Below are 23,888 nucleotides of genomic sequence, written 5' to 3' on the forward strand. Positions count from 1 at the left end.
ATGTGTCCTTAAATACTTCGTTAATCCCATGGCAAGATCACCATTTGTTCAGGAGAGGATGAAACACCTTTATGAGGTAAGTGGACACACACAACCACACACACAAACACAAACACACATACACACACACACAAAATATACATACACACACAAACACACAATACACATACACTCACAAACACATATATATATATATCTATATATATATATATATATATATATATATATATATATATATATATATATATATATATATATATATATATACACACACACACATACACACAAAATAAACAAACACACACACACACACACACACACAAACACACAACCAGACACACACAAACACACAAACGCAAAGTACACATACACACAAACACACACACATACACACAAAATACACATACACATACACACAAACAGACACACACATACAAACAGACACACACACACACAAACAGACACACACATACAGACACACACACACACACACACACACAAACAGACACACACATACAGACACACACACACACATATATATATATATATATATGTGTATATATATATATATATATATATATATATATATATATATATATATATACACACATACACACCCACACATACAAACAAACAAACAGACACACACACACACACACACACACACACACACATATATATATATATATATATATATATATATTCACACATACACACATTTACACACATACACACACAAACACTCAGCATCATTCACATGAAGAACCTGTTCTGAAATACATTCATGTTTGTGTCATGAACATAGTGTTTATTATCCACGTGACCACGTGACAATGTTTAATGTAACATTAGCATGTTTTTTTTTTATCACCTAGAGTAGCTAAAAATGAAGTACCAATGGCGACACGTATACCTCCCCCGGTCGACCTCACAAGAAAGGTGAGATAATGGTGTCCTGTAAAAGAGGAAGAAGAAGAATGGCGACACTAATACCTGGCGGCTACTGCGCGCTACTTAGTTGTTGCCTCAATGGAAGGTTTCGTGTCATTGATTGTTCTCATTTCCCTCCTGGAGTTCATTAAAATGGTGATCAGCCATCACCAAGTCCAACGCAACACCATCGCAGGTAATCCCCTATCCCTATTTCCACTGATCTACACTCCTCACCTGGGCACCTGCACTGTTACACCTTTACCGTTTATCAGTTAATTACCTTATTGTACATACACGGCTTCCTTGTCTACTCAGCACACTTGGTTCTCTTGTTCTGTCTGATGGCGCTTACTAACCCAAACGGTATGTGTGTGTTCCTCCACATTTACCTGTCCTCCCTCGTACCTCGCATAAGAACTCCTTACACTGCCGCTGTGTCGGCATCACCTGTCACCTCTCACCTCTCACGCTGTCACCCTGCTCACCTTCCATGAGCCTCGACTTCTGTATAAAATTAATTAAATAAACTCATAAACCCTTTTGAACATGGTGAGAAACTATAGCGAACACGTGTAGGCATTACAGGTGTAGATATGGGGTGCATGAGACAACTTTCTACATTTGTCTTGTTTCAATCCAAGGGGCTGGTTGTTCTGCTTTTGTTTTCTTTGTGTAGCCCCATCTCGAGTAGCCAAAGGCTTTGTGGCGGGAAATATCCAATATAAAATAAAATACAATAAAAATTAATTAATAAATATTTATTTATTAAATAAATAAAAAAAATAATTTTTGGGGAAATTAATTAATTAATCGCCATTATCACCATATGAATATATATATATATATATATATCTCTCTATATATATATATATATATATATATATATATATATAATGGTATCTGTAATCTGCCACACGGTAACGTTATCTCTGGTATCCACTCATCATATGGAGTCGACCTGGTTGCGGTTGGGAGTTACTAATAATGGTTGGGAGTTACTAATAATGATATTATAATCCGTAATGACGCACTGCTAGATGGTGCTTATCGCTCCCAGAAAGGTGCAGCAGCAGCTGTATGGGACACCTTGCTGGCGGTTCTCCACTGATGATATTGTTACAGACACGACTTTGATGTTAAGGTGGGCCGAGCGGAATGGCCGTCGTGTCCGCACAAATTCACAAATTACCCGATTGTACTCGAACGTCGACAAAGCCGCGCTACGCTGGCTCAATAGGAAAGAGAAGACACCCGGCTGGGTTATAATGACACAATACGACACCAGGGGTTCAGTTCTCAAGACCTCCGGAGGAGGTTATATTAAGGCGGAAGGTTAGATTACAACTACAAGAGGTACATCATAGGAAGACAGGCACTTAGACACAACCTTATATTATTCCCGACAGACCACAGAGAAACAGGACAAAAACTGACTCACACGGGGATTGATGGCTAGGAAAGCGGGTATTCGTGATGGCCAGCACAAGGTGCACCTTGTGCTCAGGGACAGGATGGCGCGGCCCAAAAGATGCAGGAGGTCTCTCAGCGCTCGAGGTGGCGTCTTGTCGTCTCAAGCTGGGGGCGCATCTCACGTCACATCCGGCGCGTGGCCGCGTATATCCGGCGGGGAGTGACACGCCCTCGGCTCGTTAGCTCCGCCTCGTGGAATCGGCACGTTGCTTCTCATTGGGTGCGTGCGGGGGGGGGTTACTGGCTCCGCCCCCGACGAGGAGCTGACAGCCAGCCCCTTCGGGGTAACCCCGTGGAGCGCATGGTCTGGAGCTAATCGAGCCGGTGTGAGGACGCATCCTCCCCCGCTCCGCCGCCATCCCCTCTGTTGTTGTTGTAATTGTTGTTGTAGTTGTTGTTTGGGGAAGAAGATGGGAGGAGGTATGGGAAGGTCCTAAACTCACTACTGGTGCCATATAATCACATTCTGGTGCAACGAAGAGTCATAATTAATGGAAACGAGGCCTTAACTGACATAGATTAAGAATAACTAGGAAGATGTCCGAAAGTTGTCTACGTGTGGTGCGGTGGACCTGGGCACGACATTTAATGGGGGAATAAGGGGAAGGTCGGCTCTACTGATTGTTATTTACATGCAATGGGACTAGGGAATGGGGGACTGGGGAAAGTTGGGGAGTATTGGAGAAAATAGGGGAATATTTACAAGCGGATATGGAGGCCAAATTCCATATTCGCAACATTGCACCCTTCTCTACCCTCGGGGCGTCCCGACCCGATAAATTTTTACCTACTTTAGTGTGGCACGCAATGTAGTTCCCTCTACTATTAACTCTACCCTGAGTGCGACAGTTTTACAGATATTCACAAATGAGTAAATATGTCCCCCTGCGACGTTGCACCCTTCTCCTCACAGAAACACACCCACAGGATAACCGAATCCGGAAAGAATTCTCAAACTAAACATACAGCCGGTAGGGAGCATTATTTACAAGACTACGCTGCTATTTACACTACGATCCAGGACCTGTTTCTGGAGGGACACATGCAGATGTTATGCATAGAGAGAGCGCGCTTGCCAGCATCGATACACCAACCCACGAGTGCTCTGTGGCCGACGGCCTTTAATAACGTGCAGAGCACCCTTTCCCAGCATCAAAAGCACCACCCCACCACCAATCGGTGCAGTCACCATTGTTCAATGAATAAAAATAACTTCAACAACCCCTAACCCTGCAGGTGTCTCTTGCTCTTCTTGTGGTGCACTTGGTGGTAACTAAAAGTGGTTCACCTGTATGGCATAGGTGCCACGTTGACCCATAGGTCCATCCCCGGGTGGTGCTTGGCCGCAAACGAACTGCGGTCCATTGTGGGTGGCCACAAACATTGCGGTCCATATGGTGTATCGATCCCGGCAGCAAACAGCGAAAGTGCAGGCCCACAACTGCGCAGCCAGCACCTCTCTCTCCTCTCTCTCTACCCCAAAGCCAGATCCTCGGAGGTGGGAGACAAAAGAAGAAACAAGTGAGTAAGGTGGTAAGGGCGCAAAAGTGCACGCAATGTAAGGTGATGCACACTGGGGGCACATGGGAACCAGGTGAGACAGGTACGTTCCTATCGTACGCCCCCCCCCCCACCAGGTAACCTACATGGCCCCTCCCTTACCCCTTACTGCATCCACAAAACACAACACTACCCATAAACATCTACTTTACAAATCGACAAACATCCCTACTGTCTTCCCCGTTCCTCCCATAAACCAAATTCGTCTTCTCTCCCTCCTAACCAATCAAATTTGCCATTTTCAACTCTCATCAAAATTTGCCATCTCCAACTCAACATCATAATTTGCCATTACCAATTCATCATCAGTCCCTCCTAGGGAGGGAGAGATGGAATCACCCCAATGTCTCATCCACGTCGTGATGCGTCTCACAAATCCACACAGCGATTCATCTCCTGCAACAAAACAAAGAAAACACAGGTGTGGAGTCATCATCATCACCACAGGTAAGTGGCTGCGTATGGTGCGACAGGTTCATCAATCCTAACTATCTCCTAAATGACTTTAACAACTTTACACTACCCGGGGTCTCTCTCCGGCCAAACCATTGGCCCTCTTACACTATGGGTTCTAAAAACCAATTCCCATTGGCCAGACTGTGGTGCTCTTCAATTTGGGGTCTCACTCCCCCGATTCATCTCCCGGTGCCCTCGCACAATTTCTGGGCTGCGGCGTGTACCTCTCCCAGTGGGTCTACCCACCTGCACACCTCCACCACTGCAGTTGCCTCCGAGCTTACCTGCTCCTTGCCCTAACCTAACTACCTGGGGAAGGCCCTCTGGCACTCTCCCCACTCGGTGCCCTCTCTGGCACTGGGCTACCCGGGTCCGTCCTCCGGATCCTCGGGCCCCATCCACAACTCTACCGGCTCCCAGAGCCCACCTGCGGCCTCACCTGGCCGACATCCTCACAGTGGTGGAGTGCCCAACCAACTACACGCACTAACAGGCTACACGCACAGCCATTTCCACAACACTAATGCACCCATTCACAACACCATTCTGCAACCGCTCCACAAATGCCAATATCCAACCATAATTTACCTGCTCCCTCTACCTAACACTTACACTACCCGCCCCGGGTACTCGTGAAAGGGGGTCCACTCTTCCCCCATCCACACCTTCGCACCATGCACACCACTCCGTACCACTTACTCCAACTCTCTCCACACACCTGTACCTGCACACCTGTGTTCTCACACCTGGTGCCACCTGCACCCTTCTCTCCCCAAGCGCATTCGCGCTGATCCACAACACTCACTACTCATACACTGCTCCACACACCTGTCCAGTTGCACACCTGTGCAATCACACCTGTTCAATCCTCACACACACGCAGCATCATCTCAGCTAACTACTCCCCTCTGAAACTTGCGCTTCCCAGTCGTCCCTTTAACTATTGCGCTCCCTCGTCATTATAATCCACACTAATCTACCTGCGTCCCCACTACAGGTATCAGTCACTAACTAAACTTAACGTCACCTAATGTCAATCCTCGCTAGATCCCTACACACAATATCCTAACCCACCCGGGCTAGTTTTCACTGCCATACACCCCATAAGCTATTGCTCCTTTGCCCCACACATGGGAAGGATGGTGGATTTGCCATCCCACCACATCGGGGGTCTCTCACTACCAATTTTGCACATCAAATTTCAACAAATTAAAAATTTGCCAATCACTACCCATCATCTGCCAATCACTACTGCCAATCCCTTGCCAATCATCAAATTTTGTTTTTCTCCAATTTTGGGTCCAAAACACTAACCTCATCACCCAGTCGACTCACTAATACCTCTCGGTGCGCCAATCCCTGTCCAAAGCCCGGCTTCGTAAAGCCAAGCAATGGATGCTGGTTGTTTTGTGCCAGCGGCTGAATGCGTCCGGCACTCGGTGCAGGGACGGGGGCTTACCCGGGCCGAGATCCCACGCATCACCTCGGCGTGGAGCCATCCAATGTCCCGATCTCGACCTGCCGGCACGTCTCAACAAAAAGTGGTCGCCATAACGACCCTTCCTATCCAGCTGCCCGCTCCGCCTAGGGGAGCACGGACGCGGCCGTCCCACGCGAGGCCCAGCGTGGATCGCGCACGGCGGTCCTTTCGAACCCGCCGTGGCTCGGATCCCCGCTGGTTCTCGCGGCACGCGAAGCCCGGCACGCACCGAGGGCCCGATTCGGCTATAAGTCGTTCTAAACTCGACCCCGTCTAACGTCGATGCTTCACCTGGACGCTTACACCCCGCAGCCCGTTCCTTGCTCACACATCCAGCCGTGCCCATGCTCCTCGTACCTTTCCTTACACACCCAGGTACACCCATTCCACTCACAGCCTTGGTCACACACCTGACCACCGAACACTTTGGCACACATTCGTTGCTCGCACACCTCACCAATACACCGCTTCGCGCCCCCTCCTCGGTCACCTCCTCTGTGACAATCACAGGTGTGCCCTCATTCGCACACCCAACCACGTGCCTCACCACCAACTCCAGCGTGCATTCCCACTCACGCTCTACCATTCCAGGTGTGCATCCTTCCATCCCAGGTGTACATCCTCGCTCACCTGTCACAACTAACTCACGCTCCTTGTCACTCTCACTACTTTCACCTCCATTCTTGACAGCGCACTCACCCTTACTCTTGACAGCGCAGTCTTTCCCCATGCACCTGTCCGTCACACACCTTTCTCGCGCACACTCTCCCGTTACACCCTCTGTAACACTCACCACAGGTGGACACTCTTCCTTACTTCTGACAGCGCACTCTTTCCTCATGCACCTGTCCGTCACACACCTTCCTCGCGCACACTCTCCCGTTACACCCTCTGTAACACTCACCACAGGTGGACACTCTTCCTTACTTCTGACAGCGCACTCTTTCCTCATGCACCTGTCCGTCACACACCTTCCTCGCGCACACTCTCCCGTTACACCCTCTGTAACACTCACCACAGGTGGACACTCTTCCTTACTTCTGACAGCGCACTCTTTCCTCATGCACCTGTCCGTCACACACCTTTCTCGCGCACACTCCTGCGCACACTCTCCCGTCACACCCTCTGTAACACTCACCACACCACGCTTCCATGTGCTCCCTCGCACACGCGCTACGACCGACTCACTCTCGCCAGCACACTCACTCCTTGGCACGCACTTTTTCCTCACACACCCCAGAGTCGGACTTTCTTGCACACCTCCTTTTTCGCACACCAGACCTGTCGCACACCTCACCAACGGCCTCTCACGAACACCCGGGTCTATCTCGACCCCCAAGCCTCTTAAATCACCTGGCGCATCATACGCACGACCATATTGGTCACCACTTACACCGGGTCCTCTTCCTCTTCGCTTCTCCTCCATCACCTGCGAATCCCTCATCCGGTTAATGAGCACATCATCACGATCCAAACACAGACTTTGGACCAATTCTTTTATCTCCTCTTTTATCTCTTTCTTATCCCCTCTCCGTCGCTTCTTAATTTCGCTCATCCCTTCTTCCACTTCTTCTAATTTGTGCTTCACCTCTTTTATTCCCCGGTACGTCTCCTCAAGCTCATCCTCTAAGGCTACCTTGACCGTTTCCATGTGCGTCCTCACCTGCCGGTCCTTCGTTTCCATAACCTCTATCACCTCGTCCAGCCTCGTTGTCAGTCCCTCACGTACCATCTGACATTCCCTCTTTGTCGCTATCAAGTCGTTTTTTATGTCGTTTTGTGTCGCTTTTAACCCTCCTAATACCGCAGTGTTCCTTTGAACCTGCTCCGTTAGTCCTTTTTGTCCCTCCGTCAGCTGTTCCACCTCCTGCGTCAGGACCTCTATGCCCCCTTGTAACTTTACAGTCCCCTTTCTCACCTCCTTCTCCATGTGCTCCTTACAGTGCCTCACCTCCTCGCGCACTCCTCCGACCTCCTCACTCACTCCTCTTCTGATCTCCTCTCCCATCACTTGCATCTCCTGCCCAGATGCCACCCTCATCTGCTCCATTTCCTCCCTGTGAGCATCCAGTTTGGTCTCTACCCCCATTCTGACCCCCTCTATCTGCTGCTCCATTTGTTTAACTTCCCTTTCCGCTTGGTCCCTCATGTCCCTCAATTTGCCTTCCATACTGTTTTCTAACCCCTCTAACCCATTTTTCACTCCTTCCATTTGATTCTCTTGAGCGGCCATTCTGTTTTCTACCCCCATTAACCCATTTCTCACCTCTTTTATCCCATTGTCTAACCCCTCAAAATTTTTGTCTACCTTCTCACCAGTACCCCTCGCTTCGTCCCTCATTACTCCCAATTGCTCACTCCGAGCCCTCGCTTCGTCCCTCATTACTCCCAATTGCTCACTCCGAGCCCTCGCTTCGTCCCTCATTACCCCCAATTGCTCACTCTGAGCATCCATCCGGTTCCCCATTACCCCCATTTGGTTTTCCAATCGCTCACTATTCTTTTCCATAAGGGCCGTCATTTGTATAAAAAAAAGTTCCAATCTTCCCAGCGGCGCTACTTCGGTCGCGGGCACGGTGACCAGCGAGGCGCCATTTTGCGCGCCCGCTTCTTCGTGCGTGACGGCGCTATTTTGCGAACCTGCCGCCCTCACTGCTTCGCTCTCCTCCTGTCCCTCATTTTGGTCCTGGATCGACCCTACCTCACTCTCCTTTACCGGACCCCAGCTGTCTTGATCCGCCATAGCGCGACTTGCAAAATTCGAGTTTCGTAAAACAAATCCAATTTTTTTTTTTTCGTTATAATTTCGTCGAGCGCAGTACGCGCTCCGAATCGATTTTCCCTCCCAAAATTTGGGCCTAATAAATTTAGTCCCGGGTTCGAATTCCACTCCTCGACACCAATTGTTACCGTACTAACACAATTGGTGTCCAAAATTTGGGCTAAATAAATTTAGTCCCAGGTTCGAATCCCATCTCCTGACTACCAATTGTTACAGACACGACTTTGATGTTAAGGTGGGCCGAGCGGAATGGCCGTCGTGTCCGCACAAATTCACAAATTACCCGATTGTACTCGAACGTCGACAAAGCCGCGCTACGCTGGCTCAATAGGAAAGAGAAGACACCCGGCTGGGTTATAATGACACAATACGACACCAGGGGTTCAGTTCTCAAGACCTCCGGAGGAGGTTATATTAAGGCGGAAGGTTAGATTACAACTACAAGAGGTACATCATAGGAAGACAGGCACTTAGACACAACCTTATATTATTCCCGACAGACCACAGAGAAACAGGACAAAAACTGACTCACACGGGGATTGATGGCTAGGAAAGCGGGTATTCGTGATGGCCAGCACAAGGTGCACCTTGTGCTCAGGGACAGGATGGCGCGGCCCAAAAGATGCAGGAGGTCTCTCAGCGCTCGAGGTGGCGTCTTGTCGTCTCAAGCTGGGGGCGCATCTCACGTCACATCCGGCGCGTGGCCGCGTATATCCGGCGGGGAGTGACACGCCCTCGGCTCGTTAGCTCCGCCTCGTGGAATCGGCACGTTGCTTCTCATTGGGTGCGTGCGGGGGGGGGTTACTGGCTCCGCCCCCGACGAGGAGCTGACAGCCAGCCCCTTCGGGGTAACCCCGTGGAGCGCATGGTCTGGAGCTAATCGAGCCGGTGTGAGGACGCATCCTCCCCCGCTCCGCCGCCATCCCCTCTGTTGTTGTTGTAATTGTTGTTGTAGTTGTTGTTTGGGGAAGAAGATGGGAGGAGGTATGGGAAGGTCCTAAACTCACTACTGGTGCCATATAATCACATTCTGGTGCAACGAAGAGTCATAATTAATGGAAACGAGGCCTTAACTGACATAGATTAAGAATAACTAGGAAGATGTCCGAAAGTTGTCTACGTGTGGTGCGGTGGACCTGGGCACGACATTTAATGGGGGAATAAGGGGAAGGTCGGCTCTACTGATTGTTATTTACATGCAATGGGACTAGGGAATGGGGGACTGGGGAAAGTTGGGGAGTATTGGAGAAAATAGGGGAATATTTACAAGCGGATATGGAGGCCAAATTCCATATTCGCAACATTATGAAGGTCGCATAGTGACTGATATAAAAACCGAAAGGGTCACAGAGTTACAAGTGTATGGAAGCCTCACTGCGTTGCCCTGATGAAGCCCCAACAAGGGCGAAACCAGGTCGGTAACTGTGAGTTTTGCATGCACTTGTGACAGTATCTGTATTTATAATCCGTAATGACGCACTGCTAGATGGTTCCTCTGGAGCTTTGCAGGCAATGCGGACATGCATGGCGATGACGTCATGTTGTCCGCTCATTAGGTTGGAGAACCAGATTACAGATACCATTTTTAGAAAAAATTTGCCCTTTTTTTTTTTGGGGAATTGTTTGGGGAAAATTTTTTTTTTTTCAACTTCAATTGTTTATAAAATGTGATATCACGTATATTACAAATACATTTGTGTAAAATAATTGTTTGAATTATGATTGGTTTAAACCATGACAAAACGGCAACTCGGGTACAGTCATTTTAATCTATATATCGACACATCTGGGCAGTGTCTGTGTTCTCACTTAACGACTCCCTCAAACTTTGTTTCCGTGGTTGTGAAGTGTTTTTAATAACGTTGTGGTGGTTTTGAATCACGTGGTGGTTTTGAATCACGTGGTGGTGAGGTATTTTGAATTACGTGGTGGTGAGGTGTAATCGTCCCAAACTTCCAGTCTGCACCTACCCCTCCCCTAGGTATGTGCTGAGGTGTTCTTTCTTGAAAAAAAAACATTCAACCTAAATCTTCAACCTAAATTGCCTATAAAAATGTAATATCACAAACACAACAAATACATTTGTGCAAAGTAATTGTTTGTATTATGATTGGTGAAAATCATGACAACACAGCAACTCAGGTACAGTCATTAGGCCAGAAAAAAAAAATGAGTTGGTGATCGTCCCCGCCCGACCCTACGAAACACACCCGACCCGAAACTTTTTTTATTTTTTATTTTGAAAAAAATCATTCAAAAACGATCTTTTCACAGTCAAATTTGGCGCCGTTCTGCACCGCATGCGCAGTGCGTGCTGCGCAGTGCATGCTGCGCAGAGCGTCGCAAGTGCCTCAGGCAACTTCACCCATTTTACGTTAGCCATTCATGGCGGCTATTGTGTGAGATTTTTCCCGCTGAAATCTGTATCGATTCGTGATAGAATCGGCTTGAAATGCCTATTGTGATCGCATCAATAGCCCGTGAGGGCTCTTCCAAGACGGTGAAGGACTGGTTTGCGTGCAATATCGAGTTGGATGTTACAATCCCCATCATATTTTTGCTCACCATTTTGGATAAACACATTTACATCAAATGAAAAAGATATAGATTCATGAAAATATCAATTAAAAACACCTCAGAATACATTCTCTTGTGACTATAATGTATATCTCTTCTTAGTAATATCAAAATTGAACATAACTCCAAAGTTTGAAAAACATATCAGGTGATTTCCACCAACAAAATTAGAGGAATAATATCTCATGTGGTGAGTAAGATACAGTTTCTGATCAAATATAGCCGTGATTGAATAAATGAATGAATGAATGAATGAATGATCGTTTTAAGGCCATTTTTCCCCGCTAGAGCAGGGGTTAGCCTTGCGGGCCCCATGACAATCATGGTTCCCTGTTTGAGGCAATGTTTTTTATGGCCGGATGCCCTTCCTGACGCCAACCTTTGGTCGCCTCTTACGATGCGCAGGGATACGGTGTACCTATTCTAAACTGGGGTACACACCATACCAGGGAACGATATAAAAACAAGGAAACACAAAAACTGTCTGAACCAATCTGAACTGTGCTTCCCCTATAGAACTAGCGTACGACTCTGCTGGCTATGAAATGCTCTGCATCCACTGTGGTACTGAGGAGAATTTGGTTGAAAAGGCAGGGCAACACCCTCAATGTAACATTTGTACTGCAAAGCCAGTACCAAAGCGTGGCAGAAACCTTGTTCAACATGCTCAATAGTTTCAAGGTGCCAAGGGCATGGTGTTTATCTGTTTTTCCGATGTCATGGTGTATATACATGTACAGGTGTCTTGCCCTTTCACTACCAAGCTCAGCTAGGACATTCAACATCATCCAAAATCACACAAACACTGTGTTTCATAGAGATTTGGGCAATGTCTGTAAATCTGTGAGATGAATGAAGAAATTAAATCATTTTGAGGAGAAAGGAGTCTTTATTTCATATTTTTCCATGTCAACAAAACTCAATGGAAAGTAGGAAAAAAAAATAAAAAATAAAAATAAAAACCTCCCTCCCTACCCGAACTTTTGAGAAAAAAGGACGATCACCAACTCATTTTTTTTATCTGGCCTTAGCCTCAGTTAAAATAAGCCCATTCCTCAGTATCGACGATTGAAGCTAGTATATATATATATATATATGTACAGTATATAGTAATTCATCGATGACACCTCGTTCGACATGAATGTTCATCTTTTGCCGCTCGTTCTCGAACCTGTCCCTCTCGAGGCAGCCACTGAATAAGCGGTGTATAAGGAGACCGCTGTTTGCTCGGCTGGTCGGACCACGCTTCTTTTCGTTAAAGGGACATTTTATTTGTCAGCCTAACGTCGATCGTGCTCGATGCGAGGGATGATGTTTGGTTAATTTACGAAGAATAAGAGCGAAAGGTGCAACGTGTGAGCTGATGACTCCCACGGCGAACAGGTATGCGAAAAGCGCGCGTAGGTCACATTGTTGTGCGTTCCGCGCAGTAACGCGGTGTCAGTCCTTCTTCACGTCCAGGTACAGATAGCGGAGGGGAGGGAAACGTTGGATTGAAACAAGGTATCAACGAAAACGATGATGTGCCACCACCCACGGGGTGTAATTACATCGCACGTACCGATGCACACCCGTGGCGGTGTGATTCGAGTCGAAAGCACCAACTTCGGTCCGTACCGGAAGGAAACCCCCGATCCGATGATTTCCACAACGCACCGCGGTACCGACCGCGCGCTCGACACGTGTTTGGATTTATTTACTTTCAGCGATCGGTCAGCAGGGTGAAACGAGTCCGCGGAATGGGTTTGAGCACAGAGAGGAGCACACATGCGCTAATTGTAACCGGACGGGGGTAATGAAGCCCGTGCCGAGAGGGACACAGAGAGCGGCTGTGTGTCCTTGCCGGGGCGGCTCTGTTAGACATGGGTGTCCGCTGCCCGTTCAGCCATCGAGTCCGCTCTTTATGAAACATAGAGTCCTGTGTTGGTGTTAAAAATAAAAAACAGATGTGTGTGTGTGTGTGTGTGTGTACGATATATATATATATATATGTGTGTGTGTGTGTACGATACATATATAATTATATATATATATATGTGTGTGTGTGTGTGTGTGTGTGTGTGTGTACGATACATATATAATTATATATATATATATGTGTGTGTGTGTGTACACGATACATATATAATTATATATATATATATATATATGTGTGTGTGTGTGTGTGTGTGTGTGTGTGTGTGTGTGTGTGTGTGTGTGTGTGTGTGTGTGTGTGTGTGTGTGTGTGTGTGTGTGTGTGTGTGTGTGTACGATACATATATAATTATTTATTTATTTGTGTGTGTGTGTGTGTGGTGTGGTGTGTGTGTGTGTGTGTGTGTGTGTGTGTGTGTGTGTGTGTGTGTGTGTGTACGATACATATATATAGAAGTCGATCCTTGTCCCATCACATCCATTGTGCGAATCCCAACCAGCACGTGTTTCCCACATTAACGTAAACACAACGCTTATGTTAAATCAACAACTAAGCGCTTCAGTTGCAGCCCGGGATGTTATTACAAGTTATATGTAATTGACAACCGATATTTATTTTCTAATTCGTGATTTGAACCTTACCAGATGACCTGTTTGTGATGCTGACAGTTCATATCTCAAATGCGGTACTGGCTTCATTTGTAATTACTAGGGCATTGCCCGTACTATATCTATATCTAAAATTATATCCCCCCCCTCTATTTACATGAAATGGTTTGGTCCAAAGCGAACGGCTTGCGAGTGGTGACAATCCCCCCCCTCTATTTACATGCAATGGTTCGGTCCAAAGCGAACGGCTTCCGGAGTTTGGTAAAGAAATCGCCATCGCGTACACAAACGCGCAGGAAAGCGAATGAATCGCAAATTCGTTTTTATCAGTTGTAAAACATAGTTTAACGCCAACATAGTTTGCAAACGTGAAATAAATGAATACGCTCTCAAATGTGCCATCCGAGGCAGAGTGTGCCCGCCACGTTCGGCAAACGCGATCGTTCGCTGCTCTGTGATTGGTTGAAGCGTTTTTTGGACATATCTCGGTAAGTAATTGTCCGATTAATTTCAAACCTTGAAAAGGCACATCCTCGGGTCCCCAGCAATATACCTGGCAAGTTTCAAGTATATCGGACCGGTAGTTGTCGAGAAATCGTTGTCGCATACAAACACACAGACAGACACACAGAGATTACTGGAATTATAGATAGATGATGTCTCGTAAAGGTACACAAGTGCAGGTACAGGTAATGTGAATGTGTGATCAAAAATATCCCCCAAGGAATATATAAATAAATAATTTGAGTACGTGATTATTCTTGACAAAAAAACGTTTTTCTTTACATATTCGGGGCACTTCGGCTGATGGAATTTCTATTTAAGCCGCTTATTCCCAAATTTACAACAGGTGGTAAAAGAAGAAAACTGATCGAAAACATGACGTCGATCTATATATGTGGACTATTATGACAGCAATTCGGTAGCACCAAAATACTCGACAATGACAGTCATGGTGTGAAAGCTGGTTCAGCTTGTTCATACAAAGCACATAGGTATGCTTGGAATAATCTCAACCAGGTCACACTCGGACTCGGCCTTGGTGCTCTACTCAACTTTACTCACGAGGTGTGAACACAACATGGAAGTGAAGGCCACGCTGTTAAAACGTTAGCTAACCGCCTTGGAAAATAAAATGTACGTCCACGCGTACACACACACACACACACACACACACACACACACACACACACACACACACACACACACACACACACACACACACACACACACACACACACACACACACACACATACACGTATATACACATACATACTCACACAAATACACGTATACACACACACACACACACACACACACAAATACACGTATATACACATGCACACATATTCACACACGTATACACACACACAAATACACGTGTATACACACACGCACATATACACATACACACATATTCACACACGTATACACATACACATACACATACACATACACACATCTGAAACCTGCATTTGGAGATAACCAAGGACACACACACACACACACACACACACACACACACACACGCACACACGCACGCACACACGCACACACACACACACACACACACACACATATTCATTATAATTCATCCACTTTTGTAGGTGTAAGGGGTGACATCACAATTGAAGTTTTATTAAACAATCCTTTCTACATATCAAATCTGAATCTGGTGCTTTTTATTTTCCCCCGTCGCACCGCGGAGCGAAAGGGGGACTATGGTTTTCACCTTCGTCCGTGTGTGCGTCCGTGCGTGCGTCCGTGCGTGCGTCCATGTGTGCGTCCGTGCGTTGAACCTTGTGAGCGAAATATCTTGAAAAATAAATGAACTACTAACTTCTAATCCGGTGTGTGGGTGTATCGAGGCATAAGGAAGAACGCTATTGAAAATTGGGTCGCCACGTCAAAATCCAAGATGGCCGCCTTGCGTCTTCCACTTTGTCAACTCACATCACTTCACCGACGGGGGACCTATAGGCGTAACGCTTGTTTACAATAGAAAACCCATTGCTCAGACGATGCATTTATACAAAATAAACTTGATTATCATGAAAATGGAATTTGATGGGCTGATGGAAATTTTCACAACATTCATATAATTGTACCCTATTGTACTTCGATTGTAAACAAATTTTAATTCGTTCTGAATTCCTTTTAAATAATAATAATAATCCATCATCATCATCATCATCATCATCGAATCATCATCGAATTATCGAATCATCATCATCGAATCATCATCGAATCACCTTCCCCTGAAACACCAGGATGGAGGTTTATAGCTGGGTCGGGATTCAAACCCAGGTTTGAACAATGATAATTTATTAAATTGATGAATCTGTTAAAAGTTTACATCGTTTAACTTTCGACAATTTTAACAACTCTGAACTTTATGTCCCTCTTCTATTCCCTGAATCAGACGTTGCTGCCCAAGATAACCAAGTCCTGGAACGTATTCTATGCTGAGATTAACTCTCAGGTAAGGCCGTAACCTATTTGTATCCACTGTACATATTGTTACGTTTGATGAAAATTTTTAACAGTCAACGATCCACAAGAAAAATTATTTAATGAGATCGTAAATTACCATTCATAAGTGTTTTACATCACGTGAGATACAGTCCAAAAGAATGATGCGGAGATAGTGTACCGTCTTGGTTTGATTCCCGACCCCGACTATGAACTGCCATCCTGGTGTTCCGCAGCTAAGGCGAGACCTCATTGTGTGTACCATCCCTCCTATGGACGTTAAAGTGGACGCCCCATCTGCTGACATTACTTTATGGACATTAAAGATCTCACGGTGTCCTCCGTGAAGAGTAGGCGAGTTATCTCCAACACCCTGAACTACCTAAATGACAAATCCCTACCCCATCCCATCACTTACAGTCAATCGTCAGACCTCGTCAGCTGGTTCATGAATGTTTTCCCCAGTCGACCCCACAATAAGGTGTGTATAATTGAGGCGATGTAGTGGTGGTGGTGGTGGTCGTGTTAGAAGAAGAAGCCCATGACATCACTCAGATTTCAACCAACTGTTACGGATCCCGGATTTAGGTGAATTACTATTCATGTCATTGCTTATTAATGTTTATTCTATTAAAGGTTGTTGTGGTTAAATGGTTAGGGAGGCTCCGGATAACAGGAGACCGGAAACGGGATAGTGAACCGGAAGAAGAAAAACGACACGAGGTCCTGGGGAAGCGGCGATCTTTTTCTTCCTCGCCCAGCTCCGACGCGAGCGGTGTCGATATTGAGCAGCGTGGGGAACGCTGCGTTTGAAAGCCCGTCTGGCGAGAGGAGTTACCTGCGTGGGGTAATTACCGGTTACGCGTCAAGTTGCCGTGGGTTTGTGCACGGAACCAAGCGTCCGGCACAGTTCGCCTCGACGTCTACAAGGACGCGTACGGGTTGCACCTTGGGCCTCGCGTGCTTTGCGAGCCGCGCTTTGCTTTGCCCGCTTTGCTTTGCAAGGAGGTGTGCGCTGCAGCAGCTGTTCCCGGTACGCGACGTGCACGTTTGGAGCACGTCAGCCAGGGGTTCGTTCAACCGCCCGTGTGCGGAGAAGTCGACCTTCACCTTGGTCTGGAGGGGCCCAGAGACATTGTGAGGGACAGTGACCATTGAGGGGTCGTGAGTGGGGAAAGGGGGGAAATATATGAGATGGCCATCTGAGTAATATTGTTGATTGATTGTTGAGTATGGTTGATTGATTGGGAATATATTATCCATTAATCCGGATCCTTGGTGTGGGGGTTTCTTATTGACTTGAATTGTTGTGTCTTTCATATTGATTGCGTTACGAAAGCATATAAATCATATATCTTTCTGGCGGGGTCCCTCCCACGGTCCGGGGGTCACCAAGACCAGGTAGTTACCGGGAGGACCACGTAACAGAATTGGGGGCTCGTCCAATTGAATTCCGGGATCTAAAATTGTATAACATAATAAAATAATAATTTTTAGTAATTAAAATGTATTAATTAATTATTAATTGGTAAATTTTTGAGAAATTGTGGTAAAGTCTTGGGTGAAGGTTAACAGGTGTTAACGATAGTCACCATGGCGTTTGTGGCACAGAACTATGCGGTAACACCTAGTGAGGCACAGTTCCGAGCGTTACTAAAAGCGGACCTCTTGAAATTGGCCAAACATTTTAACTTGGAGGTCCGAACTAATTTGAGGAAGGCAGAGTTGCAGACCACGGTGATACAATCTATGGTGGGATTAGGAACATGGGACGAGTTAGCCTGGCAGTGGCTACCCGAAGAACCAGAAGACGTTGAGATCCGGAAACTGGAGTTGCAATTACGGAGCCAGGAACGGATCAAAGAAGAAGAAAGGAAAGCAGAAAAGGAAAGAGCAGAAGAAGAAAGGAAAGCAGAAAAGGAAAGAGCAGAAGAGGAAAGGAAAGCAGAAGAGAGGAGAGAAGAGAAACAAGCAGAGGAAAGGAGAGTGGAACGAGAACTCCAGGAAAGGTTAGAAAGGATGAAAACAGAGGAAAGGAAAGCAGAAAAGGAAAGAGCAGAAGAGGAAAGGAAAGCAGAAGAGAGGAGAGAAGAGAAACAAGCAGAGGAAAGGAGAGTGGAACGAGAACTCCAGGAAAGGGTAGAAGGGAGAAAAGCAGAGGAGAGGAGAGCTGCCAGGGAACTCGAAGCAGAGGAGAGGAAAGCGGAAAGGGAATTAAAGGAACGTGACATGGAGCTTCAGCAAGAAATTAAATTCAAGGAGCTGGAGTTAAGGAGAGAACGGGGAGAGGTACCACCCTTGCTGACTGGGCCGACACCTAGCCAGAACACCTGGAATGTGGGCAGACATGTGAGGCTGGTTCCACCTTTCAGTGAAAAGGAAGTCACTCAATTTTTTCCACACTTTGAGAAAGTGGCTCGACAGTTAAACTGGCCGGAGGAGGCCTGGACCATACTAGTGCAAAGTGTGCTGGTGGGTATTCTCAAGCTCAAGAGATTTATTCGGCGCTACCAATGGACCAATGTGCAGATTATGAGGTATTGAAGAAGCACATCCTCAAAGCCTATGAGTTGGTTCCTGAAGCTTACTGGCAAAAATTCAGGAATGTCAGGAAGAGGGAGAGTGAGACCCATGTGGAGTTTGCCAGAGTGAAAGAAAACATGTTTGATCGGTGGTGTGAGTCAAAAGGAGTCGGAAACGACTTCGAAGCATTGCGTGACTTGATCCTGGTGGAGGAATTTCAACAGTGTGTCCACGAGGACATCAAAGTGTACCTGCAGGAAAAGAAAGTACCGAAGTTGTGGGACGCAGCCACCATGGCAGATGATTATGCCTTAACCCACTGGATAGGGGTCCACGAACCTAACTCCTCGCCTAGATTTCCGCAGGGGAGTTGTGGAACAGCAGGTGCGGAGAACGACAATACATGGCGGCGGCCTCGAGATGATTATGGGGACAACGCTGATACCCGAACTGTTCAAAATCAGAGGGCGACGGGCCCAGGACAAACTTATTTTCGGGGGCCCACGAGTTTTTCCTCCGGACCTACTTGTGCTTTTTGCAAGAAACCTGGACACTTGATGTCCAGTTGTTACCTCATGAAAAGGGAAAACCCAGAGCGGAGTCCGACTATTACAACTCCGAATGCGATGGCAAGCGTAAGAAATTGCCCACAGAAGAGTTACCAACCATTTATTTATGAGGGGTTGGTCTCCCTCGAGGGAGACTTGACTAACCCAAGACCTGTTAGGGTATTGAGGGACACGGGAGCCCATCAATCCTTAATGCTTGAAGGCATTTTGCCATTGTCAAAGAGTACCGCAACTGGTGATAGGGTTCGGTTACAAGGGATCGGTGGCTGTGTTAGTGCCCCACTTCATGTTATCCATTTGGAATCCGATTTGGTGTCAGGACCGGTCACCGTCGGTTTACAAGCCACGCTTCCTGTAGAGGGAGTATCTGTGATTATCGGGAATGATTTGGCCGGGGGGCAAATTTATGGTAACTCGAGGGTGGGTAAAGAGCACCGCAGGGGAAATAACACCACCCCAGCTCGGGATGGCGACAAAAGTGCCAAGTTATTTGTAGGGGGACTGAACTTCAACACAGAGGAAGAAGTTCTGACCTCTGTCTTCAACAGATATGGGCCGCTGGTGGAAGTGCGGGTGGTAAAAGACAGGGAAACGCAACAGTCAAGAGGGTTCGGCTTTGTCACGTTTGCAAGCACAAAAGACGCCAGGGAGGCAGAGAAGAATTGGAATGGTAAGGATTTGGAGGGTCGGACCATAACAGTAGGGAAGGCATTTCGTAGGCATCGAGAGGTCTACAGAAGAGGACCACTTGGCAGTAGTTTTGGTGTTGGCAGCAGCCGATATTACTATGGAGGCTCCCAGAGTTACGGCATCTCCCGAAAGAATGATTGGCAGAGGACTGGCCGAGAAGGAGACCGCCAGTCAGGTGACTGCTGGGACAAGGGGTCCCACCGTAACTGTTAGGAGTCCGGAGAAGTTGAAGCACTCTATATACGGCGGAGCCGCCGAGCCTGGGCTCCTACACGGGCTAACCGTGAACGCCACGTTCTTAAAAGGCGTCCCGGTAGGGAACGTTCCTGCACGGACTAACCGTGAACCCCACATTCCTTAAGGCGTCCATGTAGTGAGTACTCAGCTGGGCCTCCATCCAAGAGCACCTAGAAGTTGTTGACGCTTGGTCTAGAGGGAATTACCTTGGAATCTCTGGGGGGTTTTGGTGAAAGTTTGTTGCTTTATTTTTGAGATGCGATAATTGTGCCCGGGGGGAACTGATGATTTGGGGTATCGGGTTTGTTTATCAAAGTTGGCCGGCCCAGAAAGTTTTCGCGGGGTTCAAACTTTCTTTCTTGAAGGGGGGGAGTGTTATGGATCCCGGATTTAGGTGAATTACTATTCATGTCATTGCTTATTAATGTTTATTCTATTAAAGGTTGTTGTGGTTAAATGGTTAGAGAGGCTCTGGATAACAGGAGACCGGAAACGGGATAGTGAACCGGAAGAAGAAAAACGACACGAGGTCCTGGGGAAGCGGCGATCTTTTTCTTCCTTGCCCAGCTCCGACGCGAGCGGTGTCGATATTGAGCAGCGTGGGGAACGCTGCGTTTGAAAGCCCGTCTGGCGAGAGGAGTTACCTGCGCGGGGTAATTACCGGTTACGCGTCAAGTTGCCGTGGGTTCGTGCACGGAACCAAGCGTCCGGCACAGTTCGCCTCAACGTCTACAAGGACGCGTACGGGTCGCACCTTGGGCCTCGCGCGCTTTGCGAGCCGCGCTTTGCTTTGCCCGCTTTGCTTTGCAAGGAGGTGTGCGCTGCAGCAGCTGTTCCCGGTACGCGACATGCACGTTTGGAGCACGTCAGCCAGGGGTTCGTTCAACCGCCCGTGTGCGGAGAAGTCGACCTTCACCTTGGTCTGGAGGGGCCCAGAGACATTGTGAGGGACAGTGACCATTGAGGGGTCGTGAGTGGGGAAAGGGGGGAAATATATGAGATGGCCATCTGAGTAATATTGTTGATTGATTGTTGAGTGTGGTTGATTGATTGGGAATATATTATCCATTAATCCGGATCCTTGGTGTGGGGGTTTCTTATTGACTTGAATTGTTGTGTCTTTCATATTGATTGCGTTACGAAAGCGTATAAATCATATATCTTTCTGGCGGGGTCCCTCCCACGGTCCGGGGGTCACCAAGACCAGGTAGTTACCGGGAGGACCACGTAACACAACCTTGTAATAGTTATAAACGTACGCGAGTCGATGAGGCAGAGTTGATGAGAGATATATGATGTTTTTAATCACACATACAAACTCGCTTTCCTACCTGGGATTGCCTGGGGAAATTTAATGCAATATGTATTGAAATATAAGGTCAGAATCCAAAATATCTTGGTAGCCGAGAGTCAGATCACTTACACACAAAGTTTGTTTTCATGACATGGGAATGCAAAATAAAACAAGAACGGCACTCAGTACATAGCATACCTCCACCTGGTTGGCCATATCACTCAATGGTGAAGAATCACTTTAAAAATTCTACTGGCTGGATCCGGATCTGGATCTTCACCAAAATTGAAGATTCTTCCTTGTCACACACACAACCTGTCCAACAATTTTCGTCCAAATCCATCCATAACTTTTTGAGATATCCTGCTATGTATCGTTTTTGGCCCTATCTCTCAATTGTGAATAATCACTTACAAAAATTAAATAATTATCATATCCGAATCCATATTCGGATCTTCACCAAAATCGAATCGAATTGTCCTTGTCAGACACCCAACTGGTCCACCACGTTTCATCCTATTCCGTCCACAACTTTTTGAGATATCCTGCTATGTATTGTTTTTGGCCCCATCTCCCAATGGTGAAGAATCACTTTAAAAATTCTAGTTGCCGGATCCGAATCTGGATCTTCAAAATCGAATCATTTCGTCCTTGTGAAATACGCTACATCTCTGCCAAATTTCGCCCGAATCCGTCCACAACTTTTTGAGATATTTTATTCACAAACAAACAAACAAGCAAACAAACAAGAAGACGTCATGCAGAGCACGATACTTCCAAAATCCACCCCTACCCCCACAAAAAAAGGATGCCATTGATCCATCAAATTATCCATTTCATCAAGATTAAAATTGATAATCCTGATCAAAGCTCGGGTTAATAGGATGAAAAGTGACGATTTTTCAGATGAAAATTAATGATTTTGGAAGTTTGACCTTGAGTTGACCTTTGACCTTTTGACTTAAAAAATAGTTGGTTTCCCAATTTAGTGACTCAATATACAAATGCTGTTCAATTCCCAAGTCAATCGGATGAAAATTTATGATTTTTCAGATGAAAATTGATTATTTTGGAAGTTTGACAGTAGGGACCAAAAGAAGGGACTGGCCCATGATATGGTACCGTAGCCTAAAAACTCATAATAGCTCAACTCGTTTCGCTCGTTTCACTGTCATTCATTTTTAGTGTCCGATACCAAATCACAGTCCAGTCCCTCCTTTTGGTCCATGCTCCACTGCGTGGGGCTGGCTTTGCCATTTAGAGTAGATTTTAAAAAACAAAAAATTCTATTTATATAGTATTAAGGTTAAGTTTATTGAATTTAAGAAAATCATTCATAGAGCCAATAAATATCTGATCATGTTTTATCTCTCCGTCCTTCTCCATAAGATCCATCCTTTTAGCACAGGAATCACCATCGAAAATATTGACAAATATTACATTATAATTGTACACCGCTCCTTTCCTATGCCATCTCCAGGCGCTGCATAGCGTCATTGCCGGACACCGAAGGGGGCTCAGCAATGACGCACGCTGAAAGGTAGTGCTCAGTTTTCACTTTGGTTGTTTGTTTGTTTGCTTTCTTGTTTTCTTGTTGTACACCGCTCCTTTCCTATGCCATCTCCAGGCATTGCAAAACGTCATTGCCAGGCACCGAAGGGAGCTCGGCAGTGACGCACACTGAAAGGGAGTACTCAGTTTTCACTCTGTTTGTTTGTTTTCTTGTTTTCTTGTTTGTTTGTTTGTTTGTTTGTTTGTCCGGGCGATATCTCAGCCATCCTTTGAGCTAGGATGCTGAAATTTAAGCACAATAGTGAGCAAGTCCTTTTTCAAAAACTATATTTTTTGTTTTTTGATTAATCAATTAATTGAGGAGTTATTTAATTATTAGCGATTAATTCCCTGGTGTTGGGCTAGCGGCTAGGGTGCCGGCTTAGGATCCTAGGATCCTGGGTTCAAATCCCGGTCAATCGCTGAATTAACGCCAGGGGGGTTGACTCAGCCTGTCATCCTTCCGAGGTCGGCAAATTGAGTACCAGTTCACTGGTAATTCCCTGCTTGTCGTTAAAGGCGGCAAAAAGGGTTGGCGTCAGGAAGGGCATCCGGCCGTAAAACATTGCTTCAAAAAGGGGACCGAAAAACAACAACAACCACAGTTCCCGAAAAAGGCCAACCCCCGCTTGCGGGGAAAAATGGCCTCTAAAAGGTGGGGTTTTTTTTAATTAAGTACTTATTTAATTAATTAAATTTCCTTTCTCTTCTGACCATCAACTCAGGCACCTTTTGAGTTAGGAAGCTGATATTTGGACATGCCAATGACC

The 23,888-nt window shown here is 46.4% G+C and overlaps 1 protein-coding gene and 1 long non-coding RNA gene across 3 annotated transcripts in view; one reads left to right on the top strand and one right to left on the bottom strand.

The window, feature by feature from the left end:
- Positions 1–12,933, bottom strand: part of KCTD1 (potassium channel tetramerization domain containing 1) — a 96,722-nt gene extending 83,789 nt beyond the window's left edge. The window contains exon 1 of the mRNA XM_078785392.1: positions 12,820–12,933. The gene's annotated coding sequence lies outside the window, so the exon portion shown is untranslated. The remainder of the gene's footprint in view (positions 1–12,819) is intronic.
- LOC137434204 (uncharacterized) overlaps positions 12,501–23,888 on the top strand; it is a 37,728-nt gene continuing 26,340 nt past the window's right edge. The window contains exons 1-2 of one of the 2 annotated variants that reach the window (XR_013624673.1): positions 12,501–12,641; positions 16,205–16,264. This is a non-coding gene — a long non-coding RNA (uncharacterized LOC137434204). The remainder of the gene's footprint in view (positions 12,642–16,204; positions 16,265–23,888) is intronic. The other variant, XR_010985817.2, reaches the window with a different exon arrangement.

The sequence above is a fragment of the Myxine glutinosa genome, chromosome 10, assembly GCF_964187855.1.
Source record: "Myxine glutinosa chromosome 10, kmMyxGlut1.1, whole genome shotgun sequence".
In the NCBI taxonomy this organism is placed as follows: Eukaryota; Metazoa; Chordata; class Myxini; order Myxiniformes; family Myxinidae; genus Myxine; species Myxine glutinosa.